Consider the following 15,616-nt stretch of genomic DNA (forward strand, 5'->3'; position numbering starts at 1 on the left):
AAATTTTAAAACGAATTTTATATTGTATAATTATGTCAATTTTTTTTTTTAACTCAGGGCGCGCCCTGGGGCGCGTACCGGGGAGCGTCCCGTTAGCGCTAGTCTCGTGAACGAAAACAACATCGTGACGTATCGCGTAGACACGTGGTGCGTCATATGACGCACAGCGTAAGCGCACCCGGAAGGACGCGTGCGCATACGATCATGTAACATCTCGACGCGCTTACGCTGCGCGCCCCGGGGCGCACCCCGTAGCGTGACTACGGGCGCGCCCCGGGGCGCGTAGCGTAAGCGCGTCGGGTCATGTGACCAGAAAATAACACTTTCTATTGGTGCAGAACAGTTTTGGTTTCCAAATGAGTAAAGCCTGGGTCTTGTGATCTGAAAATAACACTTCTGATTGGTTCAGGACAGTTGTTTTTCCCAAATGAGTAAAGCCTAGGTCTTGTGACCTGAAAATAACACTTTATTGGTTCAGGACAGTTTTTCTTTTCCCAAATGATGAAAAACCCCACCTTTCTTCCTTATTCTGACTTTGTCCTTTGACTGAGGAAGACCTGTTTCATCTATAGAGACAATTCTGTTGTACTTTGAAATGGCTACTGTAGCAGAAACAGCTGGAGCATCTGCACCACCACCACCATCACCAAGAGGACCACCACAACAATACATTGGTGGTGAAGCAGAGGAGGAGGAGGAAGAGGAGGAGGATGAGGGGAGAAGATGGCTGCCTGAACAAAATACCCCATACAAGCCAAAAGAACACATTGTATGGGAGTTTTTTTCACTCCCAGAGGGCAAGAAAAAAGTGAATGCGGCCAAGGTAACTTGTCAAATCTATGGCGAACAACTCTCAAGGGGCAATCCAGACAAAAAATATTCATTTGGTAATAATACCATGATTCGACATATGACCCGGAAGCATCCTAACAACTATTCTCAAGCAGAGATCAGGGAACTGGCCAGTCACCTCCCCCAGTGTTCAAGGACCAGCTCCAAAAGAAAGCAACCCACTCCATCGGGACCAGATACAACGGAGACGATGCCTTGTATTCAGCCACGATTTGCAGATTTTAGAATCACATGTATTGCATGTGGCAAGCTCATCGCCTATGGTGAACAGAGCATGAAGCTCGTCGTCCTTGCTGGTGACAATCACAAATGCCCCAAAAAACTGTAATTTTTTCCGTTTCTTGTTTTTTGCTCCTGTTGAGCCATTTACAATTCCCTGTTTTTTGTTTCTCCCCATAAAAAATACAAATAAAATATAAAACTGTTTTGAAAAGCCAAAAAAAGTACAAAATAATCAAATAAACATTAAAAAAAATATAAAACAACAAAAAGAATAAAAAAACAGTTCTTTTTAGAACTACCTCCAATTTATAAAAAAATGCTAAATTTTTTTAAAACTCTGTCATTCTTTTTTCTCCAGGGTACGTTCCCCGGTACGCTCCCCGGTGCGCGTACCGGGCGCTCCCCCCGCGAAAACCGAAAAAATAATTAATTTTTTTTTTTTACCTGAGCGACCCTTTTATGGCCCCCACATCAAACCTAGGGGGTTAGAGGGGGTCTACCCTGCCCCCTTTTGGTTATTTCCCCCTTTGTATTTACCACCTCTTGTGTCTCGATCCTACTGAGACACAAGATGGCGGCCGCTCCGGACTGTTTGGAATGTTTACAGACACCCGAGAGCCAATCAGCTTTCCGTGCGCAAGTCGCATAGCGCGCACAGAGCGCTCCCCGGTGCGCGTACCGGGGCGCGGCTATAGATATATAAATTTTTTTGAACCTACATTACTCAAAATCCTCTGGAGCACATATCTTGAGACATAGCAAAGGCACATCGGGTTACCAGTCCCTACAATTTTGCCAAGTTTGGTGAAAATCCATTCAGCCGTTCGAGCTAAAAGTGCGACCGACCGCCCTATGGAAATTAACATGGGAAAACACGTTTTGGGACCCCCTTTTATCTCGGCCCCCGCTTGACGAATCCCCCCAAACTTTCAGGGAAAGAGCGGAGCGCCGCGAAGCAAAGTTGCTGAAAATGTCAGGCAGATTCCTCCACCGGCGCCAAAGTTATTCCAAATAGAATGTTACGATTTCCCTATGGAAATCAATCCTAACTATAAAAATATATATATAGGAACACCTCCTTTCGTGAAAGAGAGGAGCCACTGCGGGGATCAGGTCGGAGGAAACTTTATTAAAACAAACTCGGCAAATGCATTTCGGCAAATCCTGCCTTTTTCATTGCCCGATGAGTATTACCAGGAGGCAGGTCCCTTCTCCCTTTAATTAGTCCTCCTTACCACTGATTGGTTCCACCTTCGCACCGTAGTCTCTAGTGAGTAGGTGTGTCTTTGTGTAGATGGCCCATCGTGTTGCAACGGACCACAATTCCCAGAATGCCCCTGGATGGTACTGGGCTAAGCTGGAAACCGGTGTAAATCAGGTAAGGTATCCGGACATTCGGGAGATTAAAAACACTGCCACAGTCCTGAAAAATGTTCAATACAGGCCTCCTTGGGTCCCCACACCGCATACACCATGCCACCAGGAGTCAATTGCACGAGGGTCCGTATGACAGTGCACCAGACCCAGTGTGAGGAAAGGTTTCCTCAGCCTCGCGTTTCTTTCTTCCCGGACAACAGGTGGGCTCCAGCCATCCGATAGCTCGGAATCAAACAAAGGAGCAGCCGCAGCCGCCCACGCCAGTGAAGATGGAGCCTCTTGAAAATGCGGGGGCTTCTGAAACGCGGCACAGGCAACCGCGTTGTAGTAATACAGGAACACCTCCTTTCGTGAAAAGAGAGAAGCCACTGCGGGGGATCAAGTCGGAGGAAACTTTATTAAAACAAACTCTGCAAAAGCATTTTGGCAAATCCTGCCTTCTTCAGTGCCCGATGAGTATTACCAGGAGGCAGGTCCCTTCTCCCTTTAATTAGACCTCCTTACCACTGATTGGTTCCACCTTCGCACCGTAGTCTCTAGTGAGTAGGTGTGTCTTTGTGTAGATGGCCCACCGTGTTGCAACGGACCACAATTCCCAGAATGCCCCTGGATGGTACTGGGCTAAGCTGGAAACCGGAGTAAATCAGGTAAGGCATCCGGACATTCGGGAGATTAAAAACACTGCCACTGTCCTGAAAAATGTTCAATAAAGGGCTCCTTGGGTCCCCACACCGCATACACCATGCCACCAGGAGTCAATTGCACGAGGGTCCGTATGACAGTGCACCAGACCCAGTGTGAGGAAAGATTTCCTCAGCCTCGTGTTTCTTTCTTCCTGGATAACAGGTGGGCTCCAGCCATCCGATAGCTCGGAATCAAACAAAGGAGCAGCCGCAGCTGCTGCCGCCCACGCCAGTGTAGATGGAGCCTCTTGAAAATGCGGGGGCTTCTGAAACGCGGCACAGGCAACCACGTTGTAGTAATACAGGAACACTTCCTTTCGTGAAAAGAGAGAAGCCACTGCGGGGGATCAGGTTGGAGGAAACTTTATTAAAACAAACTCGGCAAATGCATTTCGGCAAATCCTGCCTTCTTCAGTGCCCGATGAGTATTACCAGGAGGCAGGTCCCTTCTCCCTTTAATTAGTCCTCCTTACCACTGATTGGTTCCACCTTCGCACCGTAGTCTCTAGTGAGTAGGTGTGTCTTTGTGTAGATGGCCCACTGTGCTGCAACGGACCACAATTCCCAGAATGCCCCTGGATGGTACTGGGCTAAGCTGGAAACCGGTGTAAATCAGGTAAGGCATCCGGACATTCGGTAGATTAAAAACACTGCCACTGTCCTGAAAAATGTTCAATAAAGGCCTCCTTGGGTCCCCACACCGCATACACCATGCCACCAGGAGTCAATTGCACGAGGGTCCGTATGACAGTGCACCAGACGCAGTGTGAGGAAAGGTTTCCTCAGCCTCGCGTTTCTTTCTTCCCGGACAACAGGTGGGCTCCAGCCATCCGATAGCTCGGAATCAAAGAAAGGAGCAGCCGCAGCCGCCCACGCCAGTGAAGATGGAGCCTCTTGAAAATGCGGGGGCTTCTGAAACGCGGCACAGGCAACCGCGTTGTAGTAATACAGGAACACCTCCTTTCGTGAAAAGAGAGAAGCCACTGTGGGGGATCAGGTTGGAGGAAACTTTATTAACCCCTTCGACGCTGATGACGAGCTGGGCTCGTCATGAGGTAGCCTCCTGCTACGCTGATGACGAGCCCAGCTCGTCACGTAAAGTGCGCTTTCGCAAATCTCAGCGTACGGGCAGAATTCCGCCCGCACGCATGCGGTTAAAACAAACTCGGCAAATGCATTTCGGCAAATCCTGCCTTCTTCAGTGCCCGATGAGTATTACCAGGAGGCAGGTCCCTTCTCCCTTTAATTAGTCCTCCTTACCACTGATTGGTTCCACCTTCGCACCGTAGTCTCTAGTGAGTAGGTGTGTCTTTGTGTAGATGGCCCACGGTGTTGCAACGGACCACAATTCCCAGAATGCCCCTGGATGATACTGGGCTAAGCTGGAAACTGGTGTAAATCAGGTAAGGCATCCGGACATTCGGGAGATTAAAAACACTGCCACTGTCCTGAAAAATGTTCAATAAAGGCCTCCTTGGGTCCCCACAGCGCATACACCATGCCACCAGGAGTCAATTGCACGAGGGTCCGTATGACAGTGCACCAGACCCAGTGTGAGGAAAGGTTTCCTCAGCCTCGCGTTTCTTTCTTCCCGGATATATATATAAGGGGGTCCCAAAACGTGTTTTCTCCATTTTACTTTCAATAGGACACTTTAGACACGGCTACAGCCCGAACCACTGAACGTAATTACATCAAATTTGTTTTAGAGAGAACTCCTTTTCTTAAATGGTGTAAATCCGTTTAGTAGTTGTTGAGAAAATCAAAAAATAAAAGTTTTGATATCTATGGCCGCGGTGGATCCGTGCACCCTGCAGATCACGAGCTGCATTCTAATTGGCTGTCAACAATCCAAACCAGGAAGTGTTGGCAGCCATTTTGTGCCTCGGTATAACTGAGACACAAGAAAACAGAAAAACAAAGGCACAAAACAAAAAAAGGGGGCAGGATAGAAACACCCTCACACCCTTGACCTGGTCAGGGGTCCCACAAGGACCCCCAGGGCCCAAAAAGGCATTTTTTTAAAAAACAAATCGGCCAATTTCGCACTGGGTGCGCGAATCCAGCCGAGAAACTAAAAGAAAATGAAATGCGGACTCCCACGCTTTGTTTAATTGAAGGCTCCAGGTGGGCCAGGTACCGGGAGCAGTAAAAAATGTGTGGGTTGTGCCTCAATCCCCCCTACACTGCCCCAGGGACCGCAACCCCCTGGGGCTTTGCAACAATATTTACGGGGGACACACGGCCCCCCTCAGCCCAAGGACCGCCACGCTTGGGGCTTGTTTTTAAATCTGTGGGGGGCCTTGGAGGCCCCCCATGCCTAGGGGACCGCCACCCCGGTGCTTCTATTCATTAATTAGTGGGGCACATGACCCCCGGCTGCCCCAGGGCTTGTCTCCCCCGCCCCAGGGTTTTAAAAAAAAATAAAAACACCTGTGTTGGGGGGCTCACCCCCCCACATGCCCCAGGGACCGCCACTACCCCCGGGGCTTTGTCAATGTTGGGAGCGGGGCTGCCTGGCCTCCCTCCTGGAGCCAATGAAGGCCCTGGGGACCGCCACCTCCCAGGCCAGCTTTCCCGTGTCCCGGGGGGGTACCCCCCGGGACACTGCAGTTTGCTCTGATCAGGACGGGAGCCGTGCGGCTCCCGCCCTATCATAGCAAACTCTGGTTTGGTTTTTGGAAGAGAGAGCAGGAAAACCTGCTCTCTCTTCCAAAAACCAAAGCAGATTGGTTTTCCACACAGAGAGCTGCATCTTAGCAGCTCCCTGTGTGGAAAAGCAATGCTGGTTCCCGCAGGCTGCAGGGAGGCAGTGGGACCTTGGGGAAATAAAAAAAAAATACATTTAAAAAAAAATGAAAATGCCGGCCCAGGGGATGGGGTCCCCGGGCCCATAAATGGCCTGAGGAGGGTAACCCTCAGGATTAAAAGGAATTTCATCCCCAACTTAAAATTGTCCATGGGTGCGTTTGCACAGTGGTGAAGGGAGGGGCCCTAATGTGACATGTTTGAAAACATCAATATGGTAGTAGGTGATGCACAGCGATGTTGTTCTACGAGTGTAGATTGAGTGGAAAAGTTTTTGGGTGCACTTGTGGGTTGTGTTTCCGTCCAAAACACAAGTGAAGATAATCATAAGTGGTGTATGCATAAACAATGCTGATACATCCCCACAGGCGGCACTCCAGACGAAACAGTGTTTAAAATTCTTAATCCAATGTATTTTATTGGTGGAATAAAGATGTTCATCAAAAACGGTTTGATATTACATTCATATCAAAGAGTTCATATATGTTTCCAAATGAGGAACGATCAAGGTTGATAACTCCAATGCATTTCGGGCGGTGCCCTTTTTCGAGGAGTTCTGTGAAGAAGACAGAATAAAGTGAGGGTCGAGTGGCGTAGACGAAAACAAGGTAAAAATATTAAGAAACGTGGTAATAATGTAAACAAAAACGGGAGTGAATGAAAACGCGGGCTCTCATGGGGTAATTTACTGGTGATTTAAAAGTGACGATCAGAAGGTGTAGGTGAGCGGTTGAGACACGCGATGTGACTAAAATGATAAAGAAAACGCAGGCTCTCATGGGATAGTTTACTGGTGGTTAAAAAGTGCCGATCAGAAGGTGATGGTGAGCGGTACTAAGACACGCGATGTGACTAAAATGATGAAGAGATCAGTGCTCGGTAGTTAATCCCAAATCACAAGTAAAATGAGGGCGCGGTGTTAAACGCACGATAAAAAACTTACTAGTGGTACAATGTGAAGCGTCGCGTCACTCACGAGTTCTGGGGCATTCCAGGAACGCTACAGGGAGGTGTCGGCCATATCGTAAGATAAAGAGGAGGGTGTAAGCAAGAGAAAAGGGACTCAATCGAAAGTTGAACAAGCAATACCAGTGCGGGCGCCATATTGGAATGGTGAAGTATAGGGTGAAGGGCACAAGATAACACGGGCGTCATCTTGGAGTAGTGAGATATGAGGTGAAATACATAACATGAAGCGAGCAAACATGCAGATAGATGAGAAAATGAATGGTAAAATAAATAAATGGGTGAAAAAAAATAGGTGAAAAATAAAGAAGTGAAAAGAAGGGGTTGAACAAGATACATAGAAAAAATATTAATTAGCAAACCAGCACAGATAATGAGAGACAATGAAATAGTAAATGCAATGATAAACAGTGCAACATTATAAATAACAGCTGTATTCCAGACGATCATTAAGACCAAAATGCTTGTAGGACTGCAAACGAAATATCCATTCGAGTTCTCTTTTGAGGAGGTATTTGTTGTTGTCAACACCTTCTCTTTTTTTAACAGTCTCAAGGACGATGAATTGTAGTTGTGCAATGGAGTGACGAGCATCTAAAAAATGTTGTGCGATGTTGGATTTCTCATTTTTAAGACGAATATTAGATTTGTGCTCATTCAAGCGAATCTTAATTTTTCTCTCAGTTTTACCCACGTATAGTTTACCACATGGGCATTTCAACGCGTATATAAGATTGGTGGAGTCGCAGGTAGCATTCACATGGAGTTTGATAACATTGCCTTTCATCGGATGACAGATGGATTTGCCTTTGATGACTGAGTTGCAATGACTGCAATTAAGGCATGGTTGAGTACCTTTATACCGTCCAACTGTGGTGCAAGAACTGGATAATATTTCCTTTATGTTTTTGCTTCTGGTGTGTGCAAACAGAGGTGGAGAATTAAACATGTTTTCAAAGTCTGGTTCACTTTGTAGAATTGGCCAATGTTTAAGTATTATTTTTTTGTAGGTGTTGCTGGCTGTTGAGTATTTAGAGACTAGAACGATGCGTTGTTGTTCAGTGAGTGGTTTCTTGGTGAGAGTCTCTTGTCGGGTTATGAGTGCCACACGAGATTGTGCCTCAGTCAGAATGTGGGTAGGGTAGCCTCTGTCTGAAAATCGGTTCTGCATTTCATCCATGCAAATTTACAAGGTGTCTTCGTCGGAGACGATGCGTTTAGCTCTTAAGAGTTGAGAGAAAGGCAAATGTTTTTTTAAAGATTCTTGGTGATGGCTGTGGTAATGCAAGGTATTGTTGCGGTCGGTGCTCTTTCTATATAAATCAGTCACAAACCCGTTGGGGGTGATCTTAATATGTACGTCTAAAAATGAAATTTCAGAGTCACTGATTTGCCAAGTTAATTTGATCCGGTCATCCTTAGAGTTGAGCTGGTGAAGAAATGATTCAAGAGATTCTTTGGTGTCAGTCCAGATGAAAAACAGATCGTCAATATATCTGACGTACATTTTTATCTTCGTTTGTAGGTTGGGGTCACTGTATATGTTGGCTCTTTCAAAATTTTCCATATAGATATTGGCATATGAAGGGGCAGCGCAGTTTCCCATCGCCATTCCCGAAAGCTGTAAAAACCACTCATCATTGATCTGAAAATAACTATGGTATAGGGTGTACACCATTAGTTCCAACAGGAACGTCTGCATGGTTACGTCAATGTCACTATTGAGTAAGGCGGCCTCGATGGCTTCAATTCCTCCCTGGTGGGGGATGGATGTGTATAGAGAAGCTACATCGGCAGTGCACAAGATATGATGCTGATGATCATCTATTTGAATGTTGGTCAGTTTTGTCAAAAATTCGGTGGTATCCTTAATGTAGCTGTGGGCTTTAGTGACAATTGGTTGCAAATATCTGTCAATTAGTTTGCCTGAAGCTTCATGAATTGAACCTTTAGTCGATACTATGGGCCGAAAGGGTGGATTGTTGATGTCTTTATGTATCTTGGGGCTCATATGAATGGTTGGACTCCTCGGATGTTGAGGTAACAAGAAATTCTTCGTGCGCTCTTGAATAACATTGTCGCGAAAAGCTTTCATAACACTGTCTTGAAGGATGTTGTAAAATTCCCTGGTTGGGTTGCTCTCAAGTTGTAAGTATAAGGTAGTGTCACAAATGTGTTCTTGTAGTCGTTGTGTGTACATAGAGGTGTCAAGAATCACAAGGGCTCCTCCCTTATCAGCTTTTATGCATTTGATTTGATCATTGTTAGCCAAAGATTTAAGAACATCACGGTCTTTGACAGTGAGGTTCTGACGTCGGTTCTGCTTATGAAAATTGATTTTGGACAGATCTTTACGAACAAGTATTTCAAATAGGTCAATAGATTTGTGACTGCATGGAGCTTGAAAAGTGCTTGCTGGTCGTAGGCCTTTAAGTTCATCCGGTTTCGTGGTAATAGTGGGAGGTGAAACTTTATCAAAAAAGTGACGTAACCTGAGCTTTCTTATTAATTTGAAGGTACTCACTTCGAGTTCCAGTAAATTGGTGTGAGTGGTAGGAATGAATGATGTGCCTTTTTCTAGTACTCCCATCTGGTGTGGGGTGATGGTGGTGTTTGAAATGTTGATGACTAAATGTTCTTTCGTGGTTTTGGATCTTTCGTGGTTGCTTTGCTCCTCGTGTTTGGAGCAGAGGTTTCTTTTTCTTTTGCTCTGGCTCCTCCTGAGTCTTCGGCGTTGTCCGTACCTTCCTCTAAAAAATGAACCGCAGAGGTGGATGATGTGCTTGCAGATTCATGAGTTGGTTTGGGAGGTATGTTGGTACGAGGTGGGCGGCTGGAAGTATCACTGCCAGAAGATGACGTGTCAGTTTGCATGTTGGTTGGTCGATTGCGTCGGCGTTGGGCGTATATGTCAGCCCATGAATAGACTTCGTCTAGCTTGTAATCAAGCGTGTCTCTACGAAATTTCCTAACTTTTCGTTCATTGATTTCTTTCTGATGCTTGTCTAGTGTGGTTTTAAGGTCTTCCAGTGTTTTAGAGAGTTCTTCAGGAGTTAGCATATCTTTAAGTTCTTTGTCAATTTCTTTGATTTCGACTTCCAATTCTTTGAGAATATCAGAGAGCTCCTCGACGATTAGCAGGATGAGGTCCAAGCTGCATTTATTGAGTATTCTTTCCCATTTCTCTTTAAAAGACTTCGAATTTTTGCACAAAGAGGGTTTTAAAGCAATACGTAAACCGCGGGGGATTCTGAGTGCCCTGTGATATTTTAGTAGCGTGCTCGCATGGAGCTTTTGGTTAATATGTCTTTTGGATAGATATAGAAGTTGTCTGATGCATTGCTCTCGGTTACGGCTGGTAGAGGTTGGGGTGAGGTCTTCTTCAATTAGAGCATAAATGCGTTGACGTTCCTCTTCGTCATACGCTAAAGTTTGAGCTCGAGCTTCGGTGCTGCGGCTTATATCTTCAAATTGCATGGTGAGGCGTGCTAATCACCCAAGGCGGATAAAAATGTACAATCAATATGGTAGTAGGTGATGCACAGCGATGTTGTTCTACGAGTGTAGATTGAGTGGAAAAGTTTTTGGGTGCACTTGTGGGTTGTGTTTCCGTCCAAAACACAAGTGAAGATAATCATAAGTGGTGTATGCATAAACAATGCTGATACATCCCCACAGGCGGCACTCCAGACGAAACAGTGTTTCAAATTCTTAATCCAATGTATTTTATTGGTGGAATAAAGATGTTCATCAAAAACGGTTTGATATTACATTCATATCAAAGAGTTCATATATGTTTCCAAATGAGGAACGATCAAGGTTGATAACTCCAATGCATTTCGGGCGGTGCCCTTTTTCGAGGAGTTCTGTGAAGAAGACAGAATAAAGTGAGGGTCGAGTGGCGTAGACGAAAACAAGGTAAAAATATTAAGAAACGTGGTAATAATGTAAACAAAAATGGGAGTGAATGAAAACGCGGGCTCTCATGGGGTAATTTACTGGTGATTTAAAAGTGACGATCAGGAGGTGTAGGTGAGCGGTTGAGACACGCGATGTGACTAAAATGATAAAGAAAACGCAGGCTCTCATGGGATAGTTTACTGGTGGTTAAAAAGTGCCGATCAGAAGGTGATGGTGAGCGGTACTAAGACACGCAATGTGACTAAAATGATGAAGAGATCAGTGCTCGGTAGTTAATCCCAAATCACAAGTAAAATGAGGGCGCGGTGTTAAACGCACGATAAAAAACTTACTAGTGGTACAATGTGACGCGTCGCGTCACTCACGAGTTCTGGGGCATTCCAGGAACGCTACAGGGAGGTGTCGGCCATATCGTAAGATAAAGAGGAGGGTGTAAGCAAGAGAAAAGGGACTCAATCGAAAGTTGAACAAGCAATACCAGTGCGGGCGCCATATTGGAATGGTGAAGTATAGGGTGAAGGGCACAAGATAACACGGGCGTCATCTTGGAGTAGTGAGATATGAGGTGAAATACATAACATGAAGCGAGCAAACATGCAGATAGATGAGAAAATGAATGGTAAAATAAATAAATGGGTGAAAAAAAATAGGTGAAAAATAAAGAAGTGAAAAGAAGGGGTTGAACAAGATACATAGAAAAAATATTAATTAGCAAACCAGCACAGATAATGAGAGACAATGAGATAGTAAATGCAATGATAAACAGTGCAACATTATAAATAACAGCTGTATTCCAGACGATCATTAAGACCAAAAGGCTTGTAGGACTGCAAACGAAATATCCATTCGAGTTCTCTTTTGAGGAGGTATTTGTTGTTGTCAACACCTTCTCTTTTTTTAACAGTCTCAAGGACGATGAATTGTAGTTGTGCAATGGAGTGACGAGCATCTAAAAAATGTTGTGCGATGTTGGATTTCTCATTTTTAAGACGAATATTAGATTTGTGCTCATTCAAGCGAATCTTAATTTTTCTCCCAGTTTTACCCACGTATAGTTTACCACATGGGCATTTCAACGCGTATATAAGATTGGTGGAGTCGCAGGTAGCATTCACATGGAGTTTGATAACATTGCCTTTCATCGGATGACAGATGGATTTGCCTTTGATGACTGAGTTGCAATGACTGCAATTAAGGCATGGTTGAGTACCTTTATACCGTCCAACTGTGGTGCAAGAACTGGATAATATTTCCTTTATGTTTTTGCTTCTGGTGTGTGCAAACAGAGGTGGAGAATTAAACATGTTTTCAAAGTCTGGTTCACTTTGTAGAATTGGCCAATGTTTAAGTATTATTTTTTTGTAGGTGTTGCTGGCTGTTGAGTATTTAGAGACTAGAACGATGCGTTGTTGTTCAGTGAGTGGTTTCTTGGTGAGAGTCTCTTGTCGGGTTATGAGTGCCACACGAGATTGTGCCTCAGTCAGAATGTGGGTAGGGTGGCCTCTGTCTGAAAATCGGTTCTGCATTTCATCCATGCGAATTTTCAAGGTGTCTTCGTCGGAGACGATGCGTTTAACTCTTAAGAGTTGAGAGAAAGGCAAATGTTTTTTTAAAGATTCTTGGTGAGGGCTGTGGTAATGCAAGGTATTGTTGCGGTCGGTGCTCTTTCTATATAAATCAGTCACAAACCCTTTGGGGGTGATCTTAATATGTACGTCTAAAAATGAAATTTCAAAGTCACTGATTTGCCAAGTTAATTTGATCCGGTCATCCTTAGAGTTGAGCTGGTGAAGAAATGATTCAAGAGATTCTTTGGTGTCAGTCCAGATGAAAAACAGATCGTCAATATATCTGACGTACATTTTTATCTTCGTTTGTAGGTTGGGGTCACTGTATATGTTGGCTCTTTCAAAATTCTCCATATAGATATTGGCATATGAAGGGAGACGTTCCTGTTGGAACTAATGGTGTACACCCTATACCATAGTTATTTTCAGATCAATGATGAGTGGTTTTTACAGCTTTCGGGAATGGCGATGGGAAACTGCGCTGCCCCTTCATATGCCAATATCTATATGGAGAATTTTGAAAGAGCCAACATATACAGTGACCCCAACCTACAAACGAAGATAAAAATGTACGTCAGATATATTGACGATCTGTTTTTCATCTGGACTGACACCAAAGAATCTCTTGAATCATTTCTTCACCAGCTCAACTCTAAGGATGACCGGATCAAATTAACTTGGCAAATCAGTGACTCTGAAATTTCATTTTTAGACGTACATATTAAGATCACCCCCAACGGGTTTGTGACTGATTTATATAGAAAGAGCACCGACCGCAACAATACCTTGCATTACCACAGCCATCACCAAGAATCTTTAAAAAAACATTTGCCTTTCTCTCAACTCTTAAGAGTTAAACGCATCGTCTCCTACGAAGACACCTTGAAAATTCGCATGGATGAAATGCAGAACCGATTTTCAGACAGAGGCTACCCTACCCACATTCTGACTGAGGCACAATCTCGTGTGGCACTCATAACCCGACAAGAGACTCTCACCAAGAAACCACTCACTGAACAACAACGCATCGTTCTAGTCTCTAAATACTCAACAGCCAGCAACACCTACAAAAAAATAATACTTAAACATTGGCCAATTCTACAAAGTGAACCAGACTTTGAAAACATGTTTAATTCTCCACCTCTGTTTGCACACACCAGAAGCAAAAACATAAAGGAAATATTATCCAGTTCTTGCACCACAGTTGGACGGTATAAAGGTACTCAACCATGCCTTAATTGCAGTCATTGCAACTCAGTCATCAAAGGCAAATCCATCTGTCATCCGATGAAAGGCAATGTTATCAAACTCCATGTGAATGCTACCTGCGACTCCACCAATCTTATATACGCGTTGAAATGCCCATGTGGTAAACTATACGTGGGTAAAACTGAGAGAAAAATTAAGATTCGCTTGAATGAGCACAAATCTAATATTCGTCTTAAAAATGAGAAATCCAACATTGCACAACATTTTTTAGATGCTCGTCACTCCATTGCACAACTACAATTCATCGTCCTTGAGACTGTTAAAAAAAGAGAAGGTGTTGACAACAACAAATACCTCCTCAAAAGAGAACTCGAATGGATATTTCGTTTGCAGTCCTACAAGCCTTTTGGTCTTAATGATCGTCTGGAATACAGCTGTTATTTATAATGTTGCACTGTTTATCATTGCATTTACTATCTCATTGTCTCTCATTATCTGTGCTGGTTTGCTAATTAATATTTTTTCTATATATCTTGTTCAACCCCTTCTTTTCACTTCTTTATTTTTCACCTATTTTTTTTCACCCATTTATTTATTTTACCATTCATTTTCTCATCTATCTGCATGTTTGCTCGCTTCATGTTATGTATTTCACCTCATATCTCACTACTCCAAGATGACGCCCGTGTTATCTTGTGCCCTTCACCCTATACTTCACCATTCCAATATGGCGCCCGCACTGGTATTGCTTGTTCAACTTTCGATTGAGTCCCTTTTCTCTTGCTTACACCCTCCTCTTTATCTTACGATATGGCCGACACCTCCCTGTAGCGTTCCTGGAATGCCCCAGAACTCGTGAGTGACGCGACGCGTCACATTGTACCACTAGTAAGTTTTTTATCGTGCGTTTAACACCGCGCCCTCATTTTACTTGTGATTTGGGATTAACTACCAAGCACTGATCTCTTCATCATTTTAGTCACATCGCGTGTCTTAGTACCGCTCACCATCACCTTCTGATCGGCACTTTTTAACCACCAGTAAACTATCCCATGAGAGCCTGCGTTTTCTTTATCATTTTAGTCACATCGCGTGTCTCAACCGCTCACCTACACCTTCTGATCGTCACTTTTAAATCACCAGTAAATTACCCCATGAGAGCCCGCGTTTTCATTCACTCCCGTTTTTGTTTACATTATTACCACGTTTCTTAATATTTTTACCTTGTTTTTGTCTACGCCACTCGACCCTCACTTTATTCTGTCTTCTTCACAGAACTCCTCGAAAAAGGGCACCGCCCGAAATGCATTGGAGTTATCAACCTTGATCGTTCCTCATTTGGAAACATATATGAACTCTTTGATATGAATGTAATATCAAACCGTTTTTGATGAACATCTTTATTCCACCAATAAAATACATTGGATTAAGAATTTGAAACACTGTTTCGTCTGGAGTGCCGCCTGTGGGGATGTATCAGCATTGTTTATGCATACACCACTTATGATGTTTGAAAACATGCCTTGTGGTGCGTTTCAAGTTGGGGAATTAATTCCCCTACATTCCTGAGGGTCCCTGGGGTCCAACTAGCCCACCACATACCTCTAGTAAGCACCAGGAGCTGCGTTACAGAGTGCTGTAAAAAGTGGCGTGGCCTGGGCCACCTCTCTGCAATGCAGTGCAGTGGCTCTTGCTGTAGGTACCTGTTCGGCTAGTTAAAATGTTTCGAAATGTACACTACATAGGATACATTCAGACGTGCAGAAGTCAACCACACCTGCTACTTGGAAGGTACTGTTCTGAACTTAAAAAATTGTGAACTTGTGACCTGCACCTGCCGTTGAATATTGCATAAACAGTTGGAATGAAATATGGTGAATTTGTGACCTGCACCTGCCGTTGATGGTGCAGAACTGTTGAGATGAAATATGGTGAACTTGTGACCCGCACCTGCCGTTGAATGTTGCAGAAACTGTTGGTATGGAAACTGGCAATAAGGTGATTGGGGGA

Source organism: Lissotriton helveticus, chromosome 4_1, assembly GCF_964261635.1.
Source record: "Lissotriton helveticus chromosome 4_1, aLisHel1.1, whole genome shotgun sequence".
NCBI classification, from domain to species: Eukaryota; Metazoa; Chordata; class Amphibia; order Caudata; family Salamandridae; genus Lissotriton; species Lissotriton helveticus.